The sequence below is a fragment of the Hipposideros armiger genome, unplaced genomic scaffold, assembly GCF_001890085.2.
Source record: "Hipposideros armiger isolate ML-2016 unplaced genomic scaffold, ASM189008v1 scaffold_1886, whole genome shotgun sequence".
Classification (NCBI taxonomy): domain Eukaryota; kingdom Metazoa; phylum Chordata; class Mammalia; order Chiroptera; family Hipposideridae; genus Hipposideros; species Hipposideros armiger.
In genome coordinates, this window is record NW_017733236.1 from 34,193 (window position 1) to 52,381 (window position 18,189).

The following is an 18,189-nucleotide window of genomic DNA, read 5'->3' on the forward strand; positions in this document are numbered from 1 at the left end:
TCCAGCGCTTGATGGTTTATGGTTAACTGAGCTGGAGTGTCTGTCCACTCACCATCACCTAACAACTGATCCTTGGTTATGTCAATATTGTGAGCTTGATTATGTCTGCCCTGAATCTCTGCACCATCAATCCACCAAGTTTTTTTTTGTTTGTTTTTGTTTTGTTTTTTAAAGATTTTTATTGGGGAATTGGGGGGATGGGAACAGTGCTGGAGAATTGGGGGAAGGGGAACAGACAAGTTGCTGTTGTTTTTTGTTCTTCAGTCTAGTTGTGGAGGACGTTGCTTCACTGGCCCAAGTTGGCACCATCATTGCGCTCTTCCCGGGCGAGGCAGATCAGTCGCCGGCTTCTGGACGGCCACTCACTGTGGCTGCTGACCGCTCATTCTGGCTGCTGGCTACACACAGCAGCCCATGGCAACCCACTGCCACAGGGGCTGCAGCCTCCGCCGTCGCTGGCGACTCACCGCTGCCCAGCTCCAGGTTGAGCTGTTGTTCAGCATCTTAGCTGTGGAGGGCAGTGTCACTGGCCCTCATATGTGCGATCCGAACCGGGGCCCTCTAGCATCCCAAGCCAGTTCTTAACCATCGCACCACTCAGCCAGCCCTCAATCCACCAAGTTTTAAACTGCAGGAATTGAGATGATGAAAGGCATGTTTTAGCCATTGCATTCCAATCTACCAGTATTAGCCTGTTTCCATCAGGAATACCTCTAATGAGTCCAATAGTGTAAGATGATGTCAGACCAAATTGAATTACTGCCTGTTTTAGTTCCTTAAGCAATTTAAAAGAAAATCGTTCATGTACGAGTACATGAACTCCGTTCGGATGTTCATCATTGGGTGCAACACGCTCCCAAATTATTACTGGAAAGTTTAAAACATCCAAATCTCCCTCTAGCCTAACCTGACGTACGCCTCATTCTACTGCTGACAATGATGTATGAGAATCTCCGGCAGGCAGAGGAGGTGCTCAAGCAGTGGAGAGAAACGGGTTGTTAGCCCTGTGTGGTTCTTTAAGTGACTCCCATTCTTTTGCCTGAACTGATTGTGGCAAAGGAGGTGGAAACTGAGAAGAAGTGGAAGGTAAACTATGACTTTTTAAACCGCTCCCCAAGGATGGATATAATGGTTTTTTAATAACCGTGGGTGCTTCCAAAGAGTCTTCCTCTCTGTCCTCTAAAAGTTCCTCTCTATCCTCATCTTCTTCAGACATTTCTTTCTGATTTTTACAGTCCTGATCATTGTCTTCCCCTTCATCTTCCGTGTCAATGTGTAAAGGTTCAAAAACTGACCGGACCTGCTGCCAAGTTTCCCAGATTGTAACTGGCAGCATGAATCCCTGACACTGTACCTCACTAAGATCTCTGCCTACAGTGTCCCATTGTTACAAATCTACTGTTCCTAAGTCTGGAAACCAAGTACAGTGGATCTTAATGATCTTTAAAAGTGCCTCCAATTTCTTTTCTGAGATTTTTAGCCCCCCTTTCTTAAGGAGTTGCTTGAGAAAAAAATGCTGTAACGACTCTCAGCATTTCCCATGTTAGTGGAGAGAGAGAAAGAAAAGGCTTTCACTCAAATATCACTCAGATGCTCATCTGGCTGCGTCCCTCGTGGGACTAAGTTTGTCTTGGCTGAAGGCGCTTTGGTATAAGCCCCCAAACTGGTGAACAAGTGTCTGAAGACAAATACCCAGTCGCCATTATACCTTACGACAAATTACGGAATCGCAGATTGGAGCCCACTCAAGTTTCGCGACTAATTTAATCGCGAAACTATAATCAATCACTCATACATTCACACTCTTTCACACAAAGGTTGTTAGGTTAATTCCTGTTTACCCCGGTTAAATTCCTTGGGACTTTCCCTACCTCTTACCAGGTAGATTTCCGCGGCCTGTCCTGGGCCCTGGGCCTTGAAACCCTTGATGCAGACTCGAAGTTTTCCTTCCCTCTTCGTGCTCCCACGGTTGGGCTCCAGATGTCACGTCCTGCGTGGCAAGGGCAATGGGAAATGAGAGGGGTGCTGCAGAGTTAAAGAGCACAAGAGACAGAGATAAGGCTAAAGCGGGACCAGGGGGCATCAGCCTCATGGACTGAGCCCTGAATCAGGTCATCGCATGGCTTTTATTGAGAAAATTTCAAGGAAGTGAAACTGCATTACTCAAAGACCCATGTGTCACGTGCCTTAAGGCTGTTTTCAATTAACCAGATCCTATTGTACTCCAACAGGTACTATGCCTTCATACATCCTGCACACCAGGACAGCGTTACTATACTGCGTCCTATATAATTAAGGGAGATGACTGATATCATTCCACCAGGTCTCGGTCATTCTGAGACACTCCCTAGAGCAGCGGTTCTCAACCTGTGGGTCGCGACCCCTTTGGGGGTCGAACGACCCTTTCACAGGGGTCACCTAAGATCATCAGAAAACAAAAAGATATTTACATTACAATTCATAACAGTAGCAAAACTACAGTTATAGAGTAGCAACGAAAATAATTTTATGGTTGGGGGTCACCACAACATGAGGAGCTGTATTAAGGGGTCACGGCATTAGGAAGATTGAGAACCGCTGCCCTAGAGGAAGCTTTACTGATATCATTCCACTGGGTCTCGGTCATTCCGAGACACTTCCTCAAGACCTTTAGGGTTAGGGGTTAGTGCGGGAGGGTAGTCGTGGACGTAGATGTAAGGCAACAGTGTAGGTTCTGTAAAGAGTGAGGAAGCATGTCTCATCCCTTTTCGTGAGCACCATTGGGACAAATGCTTGTTCTGGAACTCTGAGAGCCACATACTAATCACACAGCAGGGCTAAGTGTTGTTCATCTTAGAAAACCATCTATACCTTTTCTTTTTCTAAGTTTGACTTAAAACACCAAATTATTTCATTTTCCTCAAAAATACATGAAAATTATTCAAATGCATAATTCATGTAAAGTCTGCAAATTTCTTTGGTATAGGAGGCTCTGCGGGCCTGAAAAACTCCCTTTGGCCAGTAGACGAAAGCCCCACCCTCAACGTAACATTGTACATCTGAGCCAGCCTCCTGGCTCCTTCTCCTGATCCTTGACACTTTCTCTGTCCCACCAACCCCCAGTGCTCTGCCATGCCTCTGTCTGGGCCTTTCCCACAATGCTACTCTGCCCTGAACACTTTTATTTTCTTTCTGGGTCAATCAGCTGACAAACTCTTACCCGTACTTTAAAGCCCAGCTCAGTGTTAGCCTCTCCTTTATACTTCCTTCTCTCAGCAGTCACAACGTATCTCATTTTGTTCTATATTATATTTCATCATGGCCCCTTGATCAAGATTGTGAGCTTCTTGAGACTTCTGACAGCTGCTGCACATCTTATTTACCAAGTGCTTTTATACAATTTGAACACCAATTTTAGGTCTTCCCAAACATTCTGGTAGATGAAATCAAATCATGAATGAATAAGTGGTACACACCACATTGTTCCATGAGTACTGCATCATCTAGATGCTCTGGTCATGACTGGGCAGTAAGGCTGCATTATTATTGCCTGATTTTCACAAGACCCATAGAAAGAGAGAGTGGGTATTAGATATCCTGTTAAAAGGTACATAACTTTTAGGAAGGGAAGTGTGATAAGAAAGAAAAGATAGTCAAGTGCACACAATAGAGGACCACTTTGGTGTGATGCTGTTCACTTCCAGACCGTGTGAAGCACCCTTGCCAAACACCTCCCTAATAAGTAGGGACTCAGGGCAGAGGTGAGGGGGCCATACAAACAGGTGTTAGCATTTTGCCAAATATGAGGAGTCTATGGTAAGTGTATCAGGAGATCATAAGATTACTATAGCAAGTTTAGAGTGCCTGGAAGGGAAACCCAGATACTCTTATAACTTAAGTTTTGTACAAATGGATCCCCCATCTCTCTCTGTAAAAGTTTCCACTGGCTTCCTTTCCCAGTGACACCTAATCTGAAAGTTTCCTTCATGTCCGTTGCTATGTGCCTAAAGAACACTTTAAGTGTTCCCACTTGGCCTCAGACACAAAAGGGGAAAATGTATGTGGTTTTTTAAAAAAACAAAAAGGTGACTGGCTTTGTTGACAGCTAATGGCTGAGAAGGATTGTATGTGGCACTTGTGTTATTTCACAGGGAACTCAGCAGAGAGTCCAGGATGAGCAATCACGTTGGTGCTCTGACAAAACATACATACCACAGCACTACACTGTGCCAGGTAGGGTGGAAGAAACTTCACCCTCTTCCAACACCATCAGACATCTTGCTCTGTAAACAGCTCAGAGATGGAGCACTTACCTTTGAAAACAGACATAAATTTCTTGGAAGAAAGCTGAACCAGCAATTAGCCTGCTTAGGGCAGAGCAGCAAGTAGAAGCCTCCTCAAGAAGCCAACAGCAAGCCTGAATGTGAAATTTTTCTCAGTCTCTGCAAATTTCTGCCCGGGGTCCCTGATTTACTGAGACCCCACTTCTCCTTCTCTACTCGTTCTGTACAACTATCCTGGGAGCACACTGGGTTGGAAATGATGCCACAAGTGGGAGAAGTATGGAGTCTAACTGCATTCCAAGGGTGGACAGAGAAAGCACAGGGTCAGGGGTCAATCTCTTGGAAATGCAAGAAACCTTGGAGACCTGCTCCACTAACTGCCCCAAACTGGCATCCGGACAAACGCAACTCCTCAGGTTATCAGTAGGTATTAAATGAAAAAAGGACATTGTGCTTAAGGGAAACTTTAACAAAATTAAACAGATTTTGATTCTGCTTTGTTTTGAGCTACACTACTTTTCAGTGCCTTCAAAATGCTAACAGGTGAAGCCTCGCAACTGCCAAGCTGACTGCTCCTGCGCACTGATCTCGTGAAATCATAAGGAAGTGTCTCGGAATGCTGAGACCCGAGGAAATGATCTCGGTAAAGCTTCCTTATCAGATGGTCTCAAAATGCTGAGTCCATCTCCTGGGGTTGTGTGTGTAGGTGTGTGTGTGTGTGTGTGTGTGTGTAGGGGTGTGTGTGTGTGTGTGTGTGTGTGTGTGTGTGTGTGTGTGTGTGTAAAAGCACAGTACATGTTGGAATACAATGGGCCTTCGGGGAAAGCAGTTGCTAGGTACAAGGTTCACAGACTCAATAGAATGGAATGAGTAAAACAAATTTACTCCATTGTAACAGTGGATAATAAAAGCTAGGCGTTCGCCATGTTCGGTGCTCAGTCCACAAGAGACTTGAACCCCCTAGCCCGCTTTAACCTGATACTTGGCTCTTGTCTTTCTTAACACTTCATCACCGCTCTTGCACTCCACAAGCCCTTGCCGTGCAGGACGTGACAAACAGGGAAGTATTTTTTCTACAAATTACTTATTGATCTTTCTAGAGTTTTTTGTTCACTAAACAAACTTGAGACAGTGCTTCTCAAAGTGAGGTCTGCAGACTACCTGCAAACTGTCTTCAAGGAGATAAATACAAACCTGAGAGTAAGTTTTTAAAGCTACCATAAGTAATTTGACATTGTTCCAACATCCAAAGCTCTTGATCAATGGACAGAATACAGACCAGAGTGGGTGTTGCAAATTGTGTGGCGAGAGGCAGATGGCACAAGGTGTGTACTAGTCATGCATACTAGGACAACATATAGGTCCACAATGGTTTGGGGAAAAGTGTGGTCCTGCACCAGAGTTTGCTGAGCACTGGTTTAGGAAGCACTGATGGGCCTATCTCCCTTGTACACTTGAGAATGTTGACACAAAAGAGATAAAGTGACTTGCTCAAAGTCACAAAGTATCCATAGCAAAAATCTGACACCAGCTGGGGGCAGAAGAAGAGCTGGCTAAAGAAACAAACAAAAAATATTAAGGATCAGAGAAACATATCATTGAAAATGATTTTATGAGGGTGATTCTGATTCCAACTGGCATCCAGCTAGCAGACCTCCCCGCAGCCTCTCCCGTGGTCTCTACAGGGTTGTAAAACAAAGACTAATTCCAACATTTAACAAGGATGTCCATGACACATGGAAATTCAATCCTGAAATAGTGTATACCTGAGAGAAAAAGGAAGCCAGTTTGTAGCTCCCCACCCTGTTTGGCACTGACCCAGACCTGGGACTAGGCAGGTAACAAATAAGGGTGAACCACAATAAGGAACAGTGGGGACTGTGGCAAGCAGAAGGACACACCCCTGTTCCCAAGCACAACTGCTCTCACCAGTTGCTGCCACATGAAAGGCAGGCCTAGTACTGTCTGCTGCTTTATAAAAGAAACAGAAAATTTGCATTTGTCTGTGAAATCTCTGAATCTGTCAATATTTGCGATGAATACACATATTTTTTAAAATCTACAAATATTCACTCTAGGGTTTCATTTACAATAAATTCAATAACAGGCATAACTAATCTGTGGTGGTAAGAGGTAGGATAGGGATTATCCTTGGGACAAAGACTGTGATCAGAAGGGAACAAGAGGGTGGCTTCAGGGTTCTTGAACTGCTGTTACGTGGGTATGTGCAATTTGTAAAAATTCATCAGGCTGCACACTTCTGCTTTGTACACTTTTTTTTACACATATGTGAATGCAAATTTGACTTAAAATTCCGCAGTTCAGATTTCTAGATAAAATAATATGATCTCTGGGATGTTCTTCAAATACTACAGAAAATACAGAACCCAACACTTCTTAGAAATGGTGGAGGGAAGTTTTGGAAAAAGCAGAAATAAGGCATGTTGAGAAGTGGTCAAGAGAGTGGTATTGTTACAGATGCTGCGATTTTCCTGGAGTTGCTCCTTATGTGGAGGGAATTCTGTGAACTGGTGCTTAAAGGCAGAGGATGTCATCTGGAAGGGCCAGTGCACACCACGGGTCCTGGCATGGATAAGGGGTGGTGACCAACAGGGCTAAGTTGCAGAGTAAGGCCCAAGTTCTTGGGTGAATACATAACTCAGGGTGGGCCAGGTGCGCTCTATGACAAGACTGTTTCCTGCACAACTGCAGGAGATGGTACAAAACAGGGTTGGACAAGGGTTTTTAGGTATCAGCTAAGGATGCAGCAAAGAAGCAAAGGGCCACAGCAGTTGAGTGTGGAAGGTTTCGGTGTGTTCCTGATAACTAAGAATGTGGGTGGTGGGCCGGCCGAGTGGCGCGATGGTTAAGAACTCGCTTGGGATGCCAGAGGGCCCCGGTTCGGATCCCACATATGAGGGCCAGTGACACTGCCCTCTACAGCTAAGATGCTGAACAACAGCTCAACCTGGAGCTGGGCTGCCGTGAGTCGCCGGCGACGGCGTGGGCTGCAGCCCCTGTGGCAGTGGATTGCCATGGGCTACCGTGTGTGGCCAGCAGCCAGCGTGAGCGGCCAGCAGCCGCAGTGAGCGGCCATCCAGAAGCCGGCGACTGATCTGCCTTGCCAGAGAAGAGCGCGATGATGGTGCCAACTTGGGCCAGTGAAGCGACATCCTCCACAACTAGACTGAAGAACAAAACGACAGCAACTTGTCTGTTTCCCTTTCCCCAATTCCCCAGCACTGTTCCCATCCCCCCCAATTCCCCAATAAAAATCTTTAAAAAAATAAAAATAAAAATAAAAAAATAATAAAAAAAAGAATGTGGGTGGTGTGAATGCGGTGGACAGCTTCAAGTAATAGGTGAGAGAGAAGAGATGGGCTGGCAAATGAGGAAGTGGAAGGAGGCTGTGATTAGAAACAGGGGCATAGGGCCAGTCAAGTGGCTCAGTTGGTTAAGAGCTTGCTCAAGAGTGCAAGCTCTGAGCAACAGGGGTTCGATTCCCGGTCCAAGCTGACTTGCTGCTGAGCTGCCAATAGGTGGTGAGCTGCCAACAGGTGGCAAGATGGCTCAGCTAAAAAAAAAAGAAAGAAATGGGGGCATCAAATCTACAGATCTTATCGCTGGAGCAAGGGCAACAGGGATGATGCAAAGGTTGGTGCATGGATGACTAGCATCAAAGGATGTCATTGCAACAGATGGGGCTGAGGAGTGAGTGTGGGGAGCAAAAGTAAATGTAGGTATAGAGTTAAAAAGGAGGGTGACAGGGGAGCGTGTGCCTTCCAGGGGCCCTTGGGGGGCAGCAGAGAAGTGCTGGGGAGGGAAGACGGCAACTGTCTCAGTGCAGCAAAGATTTGAGTTACCTGCATTTTCCTTTCCCTCCTCTCCTTCAGTATCTTTCCCACCTTTTTCTTCATCCTGTCACTTAACGGGCCACATTAGGGAAATTAAACTATTTGGGGTTATCTACTGGGTTTGCTGAATCGCATTTTAGGCACCCATTCTAGAATTGGGTGGAGTGAGGATTATGTATTTCTTTCCCCCCAAGGAAAAAAGGGTGAACAGTGGGGGGTGGAGGGGAGGAGAGGAAGAACAGAAACGCGCTGGTTGAAAATGGACTCAATTGATTTATTACTTTCTTGTGTGTAACTCCACCCTCTTCCCTGCTGCAAAATAAGGCCCTTAAAAGACAAAGTTTCCTCGTCCAGCTCTGAGGAATTCATTCATTCAAGCCCATGTCCCAGCAGCAACGAATTCAGGGAGGGTGAGTGCGACTCTGTCCTTAATGCTCTGCCTAACAGAGGCAAACATTCAAAGAAAAGACACTTCCCCTCCACAAGGCAGGGACACCTGCTCAGGAAGGTTTAAAAACGACAAAAAGAGGAAAGGAAAGGAATACAATAGATCAGCTGATAAACTTGGTTCGGAAAGCCACAGCAGTTCAAAACTAATTCAGCTCCACCGGCTGGATGCAGAGCAGCGGGGAAGGCCAGCCCCAGACAGAGCCTGACTCGCCCACTCCGCCCAATCAGCGAGGGGCCGGGGCAGCCGGCTGAGCCCACTGCAAGCGCAGGCCGCTCGCCAGGCTCAGCTCCACAGGTGAGGTCAGAGCGCCCAGCTCCGGCTGGTCACGTGGCTGCAACTCGCGACCCGCGACGCGGGGGGTGGAGGGGCGGAGGGGCAGCTCCCGCCAAACTGCTGGCCACGCACCCAACGCAGGGAAGCTGGGCCATCTGTCTCCTGGGCTCAGCGGTCCTCGGAGCAGATACAGCGATCCCATGCGACACAGGGACCGTGCTGACTGATCCCCGAGGCCGATGAGGCGCGGAGCCATTTTCTCTGCCATTGGCTGCGCGCTTGGCCACCTCCGGAACGAGAGGTGTACGCGAATGCTCCTCCAGCTGCCAGAGGGAACAGACACGTGGTAATGTCTGAGGACTGTCTGGGGTCATGTTGGACACTTTTGTGTCACACCTTTCTCCCTGCCCCCCATTCATTAAATCAAGACTGTGCACGAAAAATCTGCTTCTCACTCCTGTTCCCAATATATTTTTTTACCACTCTCCATTTGTTGTCCCAAGTCTCATATTGCCCAATCATTTAGGATATTATGGGTTTCCAAGCAAGTGTAATCACGTTAAGTAGTGTGGGACAAAGATTTGGAAGAAACCAGGAATTCTGAATCACACACGCTTAAGTTGCTTGATGAACACAGATGGATTCATTCATATTCTGCCCAAGAGTGTTTAAAAGTACTGACCTGTTGGCAAGAAGTACAATTGACTTGATGTTAAACCTGAGTCTTATTTTAACACATTTCCCATATTTAGAAGAAATATATTTTATTCTTAGAGCTTACCTGTTCTGCTACTTACTGAAAAACTTAAAGTCACAGTGAATGTGTGTGTATGTGTGTGTATACACACATAATTTTATAATGACTGCAGAAAATACAAACTCTCTGGCAGTACTCTTTAATAAGCTCTGTCTGGACAGATCTGCACTCCTAATTTTTAAAAGCAGCTCTCTAGAAGGAGAACAAATTGCAATAAAACTTTGCTAGTTAAACATGTTTCATCCATGACACACTGAAGTGATAGGTTGGCTGGTAAAGGAATGTGCACAGTCTTGCAAGTTGAGACAATTAAAGAAAGTCTATTTTATTAAGAGAGCCTGTTGGGCTGAGCAAAGATGGCTACAGCCTGGCTGCACATCTAAAGGAGACTTGCAGCCCCTTGGGAGGGAGTGAGGAGGGTTATATAGGGACAGTGATGACAGGGTAGCATTGTTTGAACAGAAAATGCTGACTGTCTATATAAGCCAGTAGCTGTTTGGGGGTATTTTTTGTTATCGCAAGTTTGGCTCTGTCTGCAGGTGCAGGCCAACAGACATTTTGTTTTCTTGCAGACATGACTCTGTCTGTAAGTCAACGTCTCTGAGAGCTAACATTCAGAGACTTAACATTAAGTCAAGGTCTTTAACATTCAGAGACCTAACATGAAGTAAATGTTTTGAAGGACCCTGTAAGTTATGCTATTTTTAATATATTTGCAGTCACAGAAGTGGGCATTTTAAAGAAAGAATTTAAGCTATAGATATAACATAAAGGAAGTTATTAATCACTCTTATGTGCAAAGAAAATTAATGGGGGTTTTTATTAGCATTAGCAGTATTTTAACACAGAGCCTCTTGGCTGCAATGAAAATTATTTATTATCATGTTATTAAACTGGTAACTGCTCCTCACAGCCTTAACTTTTCCCCAAATCTAAAATCATGAAGAAAAATTAATATACACTAACATCAGTTTTATTTGCTGTGAGTTTTATTTTGGTATAGTTGGAGAGAAAGATGAGAGTTCTAACAAGGTAATGTTTTAAATATAAAAACAAGTTTTATGCTTTCCTTTCAAGTAGTTTTTAAAGATATTGGTCTCTTATTTCTTTTTAGTCATGGCAAATGTTTTCACTTGAGGAAGGCAACATTTTGTATTCATTACCCTTGAAAATATGCCACACTTGGGGAATTCATTTTCTGGGATTCCTGACTATCCCAACAGCCTAGGACTGAAATGTCCATTACTGTCTGAAATCACAGACTGTTAAATGAGAGAGGTAGCACCTTATTTAGACACTAACTCTATTCACAGCAAAAGAAATGCTCATTATGCTCTGCCTTTAAAGTGGACATTTTGTGTTTCTGTCAATCAACTTAATTTCCATGTTCGTAGAGGGAGAACACAAAGTATTCAGAAACTACTGACATAGAAAACAGTAGGCAAGCAAGCACTCATAGGCACATAGTATTTCAGTTCTGAAGCTTTAAATAAATGCCACTTCCCTGATTCATAACACCGATTGGTGGGTTTGTTTGTTTTTTAAATTCTTGGTGCACTTTTAATTCTGAATAATTTTAGTGATTCAAAAGTTCATCTTATACAATCAGAAGACCTTATTCCTACAACATGTTTTAAACAAAAGGGTAAATCAGCATACATAATTGGAATGAGATTTTTGTGACAAGTTGGTTTTTAAAAATAGCTAAAAGTGTTTCTATAAATAAAAATAAAACACAGAACTAGAAAAACAGAGGCTGTGACAAATCCCTTAAAAATTTCAAATCATATAACTTTAACTGGAAATGATTTTTTTAATATTAGTCTATATTAAATTGTAAACTTTTAATAATCAGGCTCCATTAAAAAGGCAAAATATGCTTTACTCAATTTAGTCAAATTGTAATATTCTATTTTGATAAATTTTTAAAGACATGGGCCACAATTTAGTTTTTAGAGACTTGTTCAATAATAATATCATTTAAAAAATAAAAAGTGTAATTTAATTCATACATTTTGGCATTTTATTTATCTAAAACAAATAGGTTGCTATTAAATATTGATTATTTTGTTAACTGAGAGCATCTGGGAAAACACTCATGATTAGGATAATTTATATTACATTTCCCCCTCAACTTGTAAAAGATTAATCAACCATTTTGTGGTCTAATTTAGGTGCCTAATTAAAACAGTTCAATACATGCTACACTGTCTTGCTAATAAATATTGACAGCTTTGTAACATGATGGTGTGTATTTCAAATTGTTGCATATAAACGTAAATCTTTTATCTTCACCCAGGAGCTTGAAGTGAGTTACATACTTGGTTTAAATTCCAGGACTGGGCCGGCTGAGTGGCGCGATGGTTAAAAACTGGCTTGGGACGCCAAAGGGCCCCGGTTCGGATCCCACATATGAGGGCAGTGACACTGCCCTCTACAGCTAAGATGCTGAACAACAGCTTGACCTGGAGCTGGGCTGCTGTGAGTCGCCTGCGACGGCGTAGGCTGCAGCCCCTGTGGCAGTGGGTTGCCATGGGCTACCGTATGTAGCCAGCAGCCAGCGTGAGCGGCCAGCAGCCGCAGTGAGCGGCTGTCCAGAAGCCGGCGACTGATCTGCCTCGGCCAGGAAGAGCGCAATGATGGTGCCAACTTGGGCTAGTGAAGCAACGTCCCCCACAACTAGACTGAAGAACAAAACGACAGCAACTTGTCTGTTCCCCTTCCCCCAATTCCCCAGCACTGTTCCCTTCCCCCAATTCCCCAATAAAAATCTTTAAAAAAATTCCAGGACTGAGAAAGTGCAATTACTTCTAAAAGGATCATCCACAATCACATTGTATCTTAAATTTACCTCAGTGAAGACAGAAACAGTCTTTGCCACCAAGTTTTTAGAAATAGACTAGGAAAGGGATGGCCGAGTGGCTCAGTTGGTTAAGAGCTTGCTCAAGAGTTTGAGCTCTGAGCAACAGCGGTTCGATTCCTGGCCCTAGCTGAGCAGCCACTGAGCTGCCAACAGGTGGCAGGATGGCTCAGCTTTAAAAAAAAGATACCAGAAATAGACTAGGAAAATTGGGGAGAGGTTAATTTTCTCAGCATTTATGAAATTAAAAATGTAAGAAAAGTTGCTATTATCAGCTATTAGTTTTCAAGAGAGATTTTTCTGAAGTTACTGGGTTTTAGAATCTTATTCTAAAGAAATTTACTCAAAGTGTTATTAATTACAATTTTCTTCTGGTTAATAAGTACAAGTTTTCAGTCTTTACTTGGGGCACTGCACTTCTTTTAAATGAATACATTTCTCCCAAGTGGTTGTGAAACATCTCTCTTAACCCTATGTCCTCCCATACCTCCCAGTCTTAAAACGGGGGAATGGGAGAGAATAAATCTATTCTCAGTACATTCATAGGACATTGCCTATGTTCTCTCAGACTTTATGCTTGAGGGATATTTTTATCATTTTAATGATTCCTTTGACTCACTGTCCAGTGAAGGCAGAGAAACCAAGCTGCCATAATAATGAAATTATTCTCACTTTAGTCATACACCAGCTTTGGATATAGCAGCTAGCCTGTTCTGAAGCTGATATTCTTTTAAAGTGAAAGACAAAGTGAGCAATCCATACTGAGGTCACTAGAGGTACATAAGAAAACTCAAACTCTTTTAAAGCAATACCAGTTTTGAACTCATGATATATGACCAACATCATGTTTTTGGTCACTTAAGCAATGAAGCATGACAGAGTGACCTTTGGAGCAGGACTGCCTGGGGTTGGTATATTATTATAGCTTTGCCACTTTTTAGCTGAGGGACCTTGGGCAAGTTGCTTAACCTCTTTGTGCCTGTGTTTTATCATCTATAAAAGTACCTACTTCACAGGATTGTAATGAGGATTAAATTAAAATAAAATGCTAATCCTATAAACTTGAAACAGTGCCTGGCACATTGGGAAAACATTCAGTAAATATTAGCTACCAATATTATTAGCGCATGCGTGCACACATGCACGCTACACTTCAGTTTTTTATAGATGTGGCCACAGAATTAAAGTGTCAGTTTATTTTGTACAACCAAAAATGGAAAGAAGAGTTAAGGCAGGGCAGGTGTTTCTGCCACTGTAAAATCTAAGGGATATTTCTATGTAAATATTAACAATCACAGTATTTTGCTAACTTAATTTCCAAACTGAGGTCATTAAAATTCGTGAAAATCTACCAAATTTATGCCAAACCAAAAAAATAAACTTATTAAAGAACATATCTATTTAATTGAAGCTTCAGTCCGTATTCAGAGCCTAAATGTACAGGGTGTGTGCTTTTCCCAAGCAAACATGGGTGAGGTTCCCCAAAATCACAGGCCCAGAGTCTCCAACACCATCACGACCTGGAATAGAAGGTAAAGGCCAGTTTCACCCAAAGTCCTGATAAGTCACTCCTTGGGGTGCTCACCAGCACCTGACAAGTTTGGGAGGCCTGGTAAGAGAAAAATAGCTGGATAATAAACTGGAAAAGTAAACCCACAAGAGTCTTAATCTCAGACTAAAACATACTCGGGTTCCAGGACAGATGGGCCTCGTATACCAGAGCATTTGATTTTTTTTTATTGGGGAATTGCGGGGAGGGGAACAGCGCTGGGGCAGTGTCGCCGGCCCTCCTATGTGGGATCCGAACCGGGGCCCTCTGGCATCCCAAGCGAGTTCTTAACCATCGCGCCACTCGGCCGGCCCCAGAGCATTTGATTTTTGTGCATATAAGGCAGCGGAAAAGCTACGCTCTCTGGTTGGTGTTGAGGTCAGCTCAGCGTCACCACCATGGTGGGCTCCATTCCCCCCACGGTCCCTCTTCTTCTGGCTAAGGGTGACCGTGGAATGAACTACAATTAATTTCTTTGATTTCATGCAAATCTGCCCAGTCTGGTTAGGCAACTAGCAGGACTGTGTACCAACAGATTAAACACATTAAAGACTCGCACAGACACAGCCAAGATCTCCTTCTCCAAGGGATTACGATGCTGACCCTCGGGTTCAATTATCCGTGCCTGAAGATTAATGCCTTCAAAATGCCTACATGCTTTCAAAATGTTTCCCCTCTTTGCTATTTTCTCGTTATAAGGACTTGTTTTAACCACATGTCTGAACTGCCATTCTCTCAGGTTAATTACTCTTTGTGCTCCTCTCCAATCTACAGCCTGCCCAGAAGCGTGGTGCAGTAGATACAACAGAGATGCAACTCTGGCAGGCAGCAGTGCTTGGCCCAGCGGAGGCAAAGAGTGCTCCCTGGGCACGGGATTTTGGTAAAAGCTTTCTGGGTCAGGCATCTCCTCCTGGTGTGGTTATTTATAGTTAAAACGTCTGTCTTCAAAAAAAATTCTAAGTCCACACATTTGCTCAGACATCCAGGATATTCTTCACTAATCAAAAAAAATTTAAGTAAGCCAAGGGCATTTAACATAGACATTTTCTCCTTAAAAAAATTCACTAACCCCATGGCCATACCCAGCACTGCTGGAGCCACGGGAGAGTGCAGAGTCTGGGGGGAGTTGTGGTGCTTGCGCTTTGTTCCTCCCGTAGCCTGGTCCGCTGGGTTACCGCCTTGGGCCCTGGGCCTGTTAGCCCCAACAGCCTGGCTCTTCAATTTAGGGAGATGGCTTGAGAGGTTGAGAAACTCCCCACCTTCTGTGGCCTGGCCCAGTTTCTGTGGCCCCCAAGTCCAGCGGCCCCACTAACTATGCTGACCCAGGGTGCCTGAACTGCCCAAGACTCCCAGCTGTGCTGCCCACTGCAGGTGCAAGGCGAGGGTTTCCAGAGCGACTTCGTTCTCTATTCAGCATTTTTGTGTCAATCAAAAGGAACATAGCAGATGGAGGGCAGCTGCCTAAGAGACTGCGTGAATCTTCCTGTGGGGATTTCCACAGTCTACCCAGGTGCTTCTAAAACAACTTGCCATGAAGGGTTCAGTTAGTTTCCTGCCAGTTTCTCCCAGCCTGGTCCCCCGAGTGTCTGATCTCAGAAAAATCCCAGGCTGCCTCCAGCCTCTGGTGGGTTCCACCTAGAAGGGCGCTAGTGATCACCAGCCAGCCCCGGCCAGGGATTGGCATCCCAGGAGGAGCAGAAGTGGTGCTGGTAGAAGTAGTAACAATACAATCGATGAGGATAGCTAACAGTTAGAGGCCCCCCAAGTGCCAGCCAAGCACCTGAGCAACTCAATGCACTCCAGCCTCCTCTCCCTGTGAAGAACCACACCATCCCATGCACCAAAGGGTGCATTGAGGCTTGGCCCTGATTAGCGAACTGCCAGAGCCAGGACTAGCGTCTAGGTGTCCGACTCCAGATTCCCTTTTTTTTTTTAAGATTTTATTGGGGAATCGGGGGAAGGGGAACAGACAAGTTGCTGTTGTTTTGTTCTTCAGTCTAGTTGGGGAGGATGTCGCTTCACTGGCCCAAGTTGGCACCATCATTGTGCTCTTCCCGGGTGAGGCAGATCAGTCGCCGGCTTCTGGATGGCTGCTCACAGCAGCTGCTGGCCGCTCACGTTGGCTGCTGGCTACACACGGTAGCTTATGGCAGCCCACTGCAGCAGGGTACTGCAGCCCATGCCGTCGCCGGCGACCCATGGCAGCCCAGTTCCAGGTGGAGCTGTTGTTCAGCATCTTAGCTGTAGAGGGCAGTGTCACTGGCCCTCATATGTAGGATCTGAACCGGGGCCCTCTGGCATCCTAAGCCATTTCTTAACCAATGTGCCACTCGGCCGGCCCAGAGTTCCCATTTTTAACAGCTGGTGTCCACTGCCCAGGAACAGTGGGACAAGTGACTGTCATGGTTGGCTAAACCTCAAGACTTGGGCAACTGCTGACAATCATAAAAACATGAAGGACACAAGAGAGGGGGAGAGCGAGGCTGGGAAGAGAGGTTTTAATCCACTGGGTCAGCCCCCTTTTATCTTCCATCCTCTCCTGGGGTCTATGGGGGCATGGGGGCAGGGAGTAGAGTTTGGTTCAACTCTTCCCTTTGGCTTTCTGAAGTCTCGAGCTTCTTGGAGGCTCTTTGGGCCTGGAGAGGTGCCGGGGAGTCAATGGAGTCCTACTTGGGTGTGTGTGGGGGGGGTGACCAGATAAAAGGTGTGGGGGCTGGGGGCCGGGCCCCTGGTTGGCAACTAGGTTTCCAAAGGCAGGAGCCTGGAACCTCTGCCCACCTGCACCTCACCAGAAGCTTGGTCAATCTAACAGCTCACCCCAAAGACCCACAGCTGCGGGAAGCATTGGGCAAAGGTTGTGATTATAACCCCAGGAGCTGCTGTCTCTTTGGAGCAGGACCCACAACGCGACTGTAAAACCGAGTTTCTGGAAGTCACGACCTCAGGACAATCCATATTTCTTTTTTTTTAACAGGCTTGCATCACTTTATTTTTCTTGTATAAAATTATGTGGTGGCCACAGCTGGAGCCTGGGTCCTCTGCACAGAAACTCTGGTATGGGTCTTTACAAGATGGTTGGTGAATTCCTGATAGGGAGACTTGGTGAACACGGTCTCTTTCCAGAGGTCAAGGGTGAGATAGCTGTAGGTCTTAGAGATGGCATCAAAGGTGGCTTTGGCAAAGTTGCCAGGATGGCAGTGCAGCCCCTGGCAGAGGTGTAGCAGTCATCGATACCAGCCATCATCAGCAGCTTCTTGGGTACAGGAGCTGAGACAATGCCAGTGCCCCTGGGGGCGGGGATGAGGTGCACCAGCACAGAGCCACAGCAGCCGGTCACTTTGCAAGGGACAGTGTGGGGCTTGCTGATCTTGTTCCCCCAGTAGCCTCGCTGCACAGGGATGATGGCGAGCTTGGCAAGGGTGATGGCCCCGCGGATGGCAGTGGCTACCTCCTTGGAGCATTTAACACCCAGACCCACGTGTCCATTGTAGTCCCCAATGGCGACAAATGCCTTGAACCGGGTCCTCTGGCCAGCACGGGTCTGTTTTTGCACCAGCATTATTTTCAAAACTTCATCCTTCAGGATGCCCCCAGGAAAAAAATCAATGATCTCAGATTCCTTGATGGGCAGGGAGAAGAGCTAGATCTCCTCTAGGGATTTGATCTTCATGTCCTTGACCAGGTAGCCCAGCTTGGTGACGGGGATCCACTCTTTGTCCTCGGCTTTGCCTCCGCAAGCTCCACGGCCTCGACCCCGGCCGCAACCCCGACCATGACCTCGCCCCAGACGCCGCAGCCGAATCCTCCACGGAAGCCGCCGCAGCCTCCAACCACAGGGCCCCTGGGGCCTCTGGGCCATCCAGCAGCACCGGGTGTCATCCGCCATTTGGTGTTGTATTGAAGAAGAACCCATATTTCTTAATGAATGGGTGTAGCCGTCGCTCTCCCAGCACCCAGGCCCGGGAGGTGGGAACTGGCTGGCCCTGCCGGCGGCACCAAGAAACCTTCAAAGCTGCGCGCCGCTCCCGCCGGCTGCAGTGCTGGTCTTTGCCCAACAGGGACCAGCACCGCTCCGCGTTCCGAGCTCCCCTGCCCGCCACCTCTCCGTCAGGCGGAAGCGCAGTGACGACCCTGCCCAGTGTACGGTCCCACCGGAGCTGCTCGCTAGCGAAAAGAGTTTGAC

At 45.9% G+C, this 18,189-nt stretch overlaps 1 pseudogene; it reads right to left on the bottom strand.

Moving 5' to 3' along the window:
• Nucleotides 1-16,985: 16,985 nt before the first annotated feature.
• LOC109378341 (40S ribosomal protein S2 pseudogene) lies at nt 16,986-17,885 on the bottom strand (annotated as a pseudogene).
• Between the last annotated feature and the right edge of the window lie 304 nt (nt 17,886-18,189).